Source organism: Scyliorhinus torazame, chromosome 24, assembly GCF_047496885.1.
Source record: "Scyliorhinus torazame isolate Kashiwa2021f chromosome 24, sScyTor2.1, whole genome shotgun sequence".
Lineage (NCBI taxonomy): Eukaryota > Metazoa > Chordata > Chondrichthyes > Carcharhiniformes > Scyliorhinidae > Scyliorhinus > Scyliorhinus torazame.
The window spans coordinates 38,955,796-38,960,858 of NC_092730.1; the positions used below are offsets into that span (position 1 = coordinate 38,955,796).

The following is a 5,063-nucleotide window of genomic DNA, read 5'->3' on the forward strand; positions in this document are numbered from 1 at the left end:
GCTCCCGGCTGTCTAACTGTGCTCTCTGCTGTGTAACTGAGCTCTCTGCTGTGTAACTGAGCTCTCTGCTGTGTAACTGTGCTCTCTGCTGTGTAACTGAGCTCTCTGCTGTGTAACTGCGCTCTATGCTGTGTAACTGTGCTCTCTGCTGTGTAATTGTGCTCTCTGCTGTGTAACTGTGCTCCCGGCTGTGTAACTGAGCTCTCTGCTGTGTAACTGAGCTCTCTGCTGTGTAACTGAGCTCTCTGCTGTGTAACTGTGCTCTGTGCTCTTTAACTGTTCTCTCTCTGTCCTGGAACCGTGACTCTGCCGGGGACAGATCTTCACTGTGGTTGTGTCAAACCATTCCCTGTTGTGTAAATGTGTTCCCAGTTGTGGAAATATGATCCGTCTGAAGCAGAACCTTTCTCCGCCATTACTGAGACTAAATTTCAATTCTAGATTTATTAAATCTTGTCACGAAAGGTGAGTTCAGGCCTCTGGATTCCCAGTCCAGCGACATAACCTTCTGTTCCTGTTATCAAAACAGTTCGTTGATCTCAACATTCTCAATACTGAGAAGTCGTGGCGCCAAATCTAATGTTTTTTTTCCCACGCAGATTCAATCCCTACTCATCGAAAGACTGGGACACCGTTCATCGCATTACTGCAATCCCGCGTGTCTGGTTTTACAATGCTTTCTATAGAACGAATTGGCAGTACAGATATAAGCTGCGATGGCCGAGTGGTTAAGGCGTTGGACTCGAAATCCAATGGGGTTTCCCCGCGTAGGTTCGAACCCTACTCGCAGCGAAATAACGGCAATATTGGAGCCATTTGTTCGAAAAATGCGGTGTTGTTTTCATCATTCAATGTTTTCTGTTGAAATGTCATTACAGAAGAATCTTATTGTGCCCTGAAGCTGTGTTTCTCATTCTGCTTTCGCACTGAATTTTCTGATTTGTCAGGACAAGATCACCACTTCAGTAACGTTCATATTAACTTCATCAGGAACCAGAATTGTGAAAATTCACAAAGCAATGTGAAATTTATTTTTGTCACATCTTTTGCCAGAATTTATCATATGTCAGAATTTTTAATGTCTCTTATTGTGAAACTGACCAGCCGAACTGAAAGTTCTAAATAAAGCAGCGCAACAAATTGAAGGCTTGTCAACAGCCGGGAAGGGAGCAATGCTCCCCATATACCGTCACTGCTGACTCACCATGGCCCAACTATTGTTTATCTTCACTTTGCATTTGCTTGAGAAACTGTTTTTAATCATTCTTACAATGTTTATGTTATTTCACTCCAATTTAAGAATGTTCCGAAAGTGTCCGTGTCACACGGCTCCCGTTCAGCCAGGAGATGGCACCAGTCCACAATACATTTATTGATGCTATTTATTTCTGATGTTCTGTGTGTAACAACAATCGCTTATTGTCTCAAGTCGGCTTCAGTGAAGTTACTGTGAAAAGCCACTTTCCGGCGCCTGTTTCGGCAGGCCGTACGGAACCATTACATCGGACTCTTACTGCGGCCTGAGACCTCAACCCGTTCTTGTGTCCCGATGCTGCCGTTTGTAACCTGCTTAAATCATCACTTTTATTAATTAGTCATCATTTTGTAAGTAACCTAGGTGCTAATTTCACCAGGTACCAGGAGTGTCCATAACACAGTTTGTAAACTGAAATGTACTTGTCTCATTTTTCTGGCCCGGATAACCCAGCTGTTTACTATTGTTTCTAACTGAGAACTCATGTGTTCTAAAAACATTTGTACTGAAAAAGAATGAAGCTCGATTTTAAGAAAGAAGCGCACGAATGAAGATTATTTTGTGTATTGTATTTGAGGAGTGTCCAAATTTAAAATGCTCATGAATGAAAGTGTCTTTGCCGAACGCCTCCCGTTCAGCCAGGAGAAGGCACCAGTCCACAATAAATGTATTTATGCAGTTTATTTCCAATGTTATGAATCATTACATAGGGCTCTTACTCTGGCCTGAGAGCTTACCTTGTCTCTGTGTCCTGAGGCTGCCATCTTCACCCTGTTTAAGCAATCATAGAATACTTCTTGTGCAGAAGGAGGACATTCGGCCCATCGAGTCTGCACTGATCACCCCAAGGAGCACCCAATCTACGGCCCATACCCACGTAAACGTTTGGACACTAAGGGCCAATTTAACATGGCCAATCCATCTAAACTGGACATCTTCGGACAGTGGAGGAAACTCACGCAGACACGGGAAGAACGTGCAAGACTGTAACCCAAGGCTGGAATTGACCCCGGGTCCCTGAGTGTTAACCACGGTGACACCCAAAAGCCGACTCTGGTGGGATTTGAACCTACCGCCTCATGGCCACGAATTGCATGTTTTTGTATTAGTCGTCATAATGTAAGCCATGATGTGGGGATGCCGGTGTTGGACTTGGGTGGGATCAGTAAGAAGTCTGTCAGCACCAGATTTAAGTCCAACAGGTTTCTTTAGATTCACCTGAGGAAGGAGCTGCGCTCCGAAAGCGAGTGATTCGAAAGAAACCTGTTGGACTTTAACCTAGTGTTGTAAGACTTCTTATCACAATGCAAATACATCAGTTGCTGATCTCATCAGGCTCCAGGAGTGTCCCTAAACTGAATGTTGCTTGTGTCGTTTTACTGACACGATTAACCCAACTTTTCAATCTTGTCTCTATTTACGATTTGTTATTGTTTACTAATATTACTTACATTTATTATTACTGTTATTATTATTTACATTGTGTATTTATGCATGTCTTATGTTTTACATGTATGAACCGATCTGTCTGGACTGTATGTAGAACAATACTTTTCACTGTACCTCGGTCCACGTATTATGGGCCAAGGTTTAGAGAACCCCAAAGTATATCACGGAGTTCACCTGACCCACAACTTTAAATACATTTTGGTTATGGGGAGCACAAGGGCCCATTTTACAGGTGTGATGCAACAGAGATCTAAAGTATGTTTAAAACAAAAGTATTTTAATTACATGAATCCAGTTAACATTTTATAAACACACAGTAAACAGTATATCAACTACAAATCCTGACCACTCCCCAAAAGATACAGGACTCTATAGACAACCCTTGATAACTTTCCAAACACCATCTGGCCTTTGCTTTCGAAATCCGACCAACTGTCCTGGCTTGAAACAATTCACACCTCTTTAACCTGGGGTTACCCCTCTCTCTGGCTCTGTAAAGACTTAATTACCTGCAAATGCTCGCATTTAAAATCTTGCATCTTTGACTTTGTCTATATAAATGTTTCTGGAACCCACCTCTCCATTCAGCTGGGGAAGGAGCAGCGCTCCGAGAGCTAGTGATTTGAAACAAACCTGTTGGACTTTAATTTGGTGTTGTAAGACTTCTTACTGTATGTGAGAAGGGATAGAATCTCCGTGGAAAAAGACCATTGGATTTGGAGTCCAACCCTTGAACTATTCGAAAATCTCAGCTCCCTAAACGCACTGTTCGACTGATTAAATTGTTGGTGTAACAATATCAGTTACAGATATTCCAGAAATTCATGTTTTTTTTAAAAAACATTGCGGTCAGTTGGGCGCAGTTGGTGAAGAAGTGCAGTATTGACTGCGGTGCATTATCTAACCAATCAGAAAAGGTACCAGCTTACACCTGTCTAAAGTTAACCAGCTCCGATGCCTTTCAATTCCAGATTTATTAAATCAGTGAATTTAACTGTCACCAGAGGCCGTGTTGGGATTTATTCTCTGTCCCAAAGATTAGTTCGGGCCGCTGGTTTCCCAATCCAGTGTCATAACCTTTCACCCCAGTTAACAAAAACCGTCCATTCAGCTCATTACTAAACATCTTCCTGAGTAGATTAGAATTCCTGCCACAGAATCTTATTGAACCGATTGACACAAAACATTTTGTTCTGGGTGGAGCTTCGATTGTTTATCCAGATCAAACAGAAATTGTGGATTCCTTAGGATCTAAGCAGAGTACCAAGATGAGAAACAATTGAATGAACAAAATAGCAAGAAAATAGATTCTGAGACAAGTCGGGAAATGCTTAGACGGAAACGCGGAACTTTGAGCTGAGGAAGGAAAACCAGCAATGTGATTTCTGTTTGAAACGGCCGCGGCAGGACTCGAACCTGCAGTTTTCTGATATTGTCACTAGATTCACCTTATCCGTTAGGCCACGCAGCCACCTGCTGCGCTGAGATAACTGATGTTAACATCATGTGAGAAAATACTGTGACTAGACGTGTTTCATTTCTGTGTTTTGATGATCCGCTGATTCCCAGATTCCATAAAATACAAGGGAAAGCTCCAGCTGCCGGACATGGTCATTTTCGACGTCGAAAACTCCTTTCACCCTGTGAGCCGTGAAGATTCATGGAGCAACATCCACAAACTCGGCTGCTTCCGGACATGTGTCACATCCTCTGCCTGCTCCACAATCACATACAAAGAACAAAGAACAAAGAACAAAGAAATGTACAGCACAGGAACAGGCCCTTCGGCCCTCCAAGCCCGTGCCGACCATACTGCCCGACTAAACTACAATCTTCTACAGTCAGTGATCCTCACCAAGTGAACCAACAGAAACTCCCCTCAATAAAAACTGCAGAGAAACAAAGGGTGCGTCATTGCACCAATTCACTTTTCCATTTTCCTCACTTCAATATTGTACCTGTCACCCAGCAACTTCCCCACAGGCCTGGAGAAAATCAAAGGAAGGACAGGAAATTGTTCACACTCCAACCATCTTCATTGGAAAGACAAACTCGATCTTCAGTCATTGAGCTCTGGGCTGTAGGTAATGTTTGTGTGGGTGCTGACTCAGAAACTTAGCCCAGGTCACTGCAGTTATGGATTTGATATCATTTGCGCTGGGAGTTTCTGATAGTGCGTCGTGTGTCAGGATGGCCGAGCGGGTCTAAGGCCAGTTCGCAGTTCAGGTCGCAGTCTCCTCTGGAGGCAAGGATTGAAATCCCACCCCTGGCATTGACTGTTACTCCGCGAGGGTCCATCCAACCCTGCGGGATCTCTCACCTGGAAACACAAGGGGAGCAGATACAGAGAAACAGCGAC

At 43.5% G+C, this 5,063-nt stretch overlaps 1 non-coding gene across 1 annotated transcript; it reads left to right on the top strand.

Annotated features, from left to right (window-relative positions):
* Positions 1 to 710: 710 nt before the first annotated feature.
* On the top strand, positions 711 to 792 carry trnas-cga (transfer RNA serine (anticodon CGA)). Its single transcript has one exon. It is a non-coding gene; the product is annotated as a tRNA-Ser (tRNA).
* Positions 793 to 5,063: the final 4,271 nt, after the last annotated feature.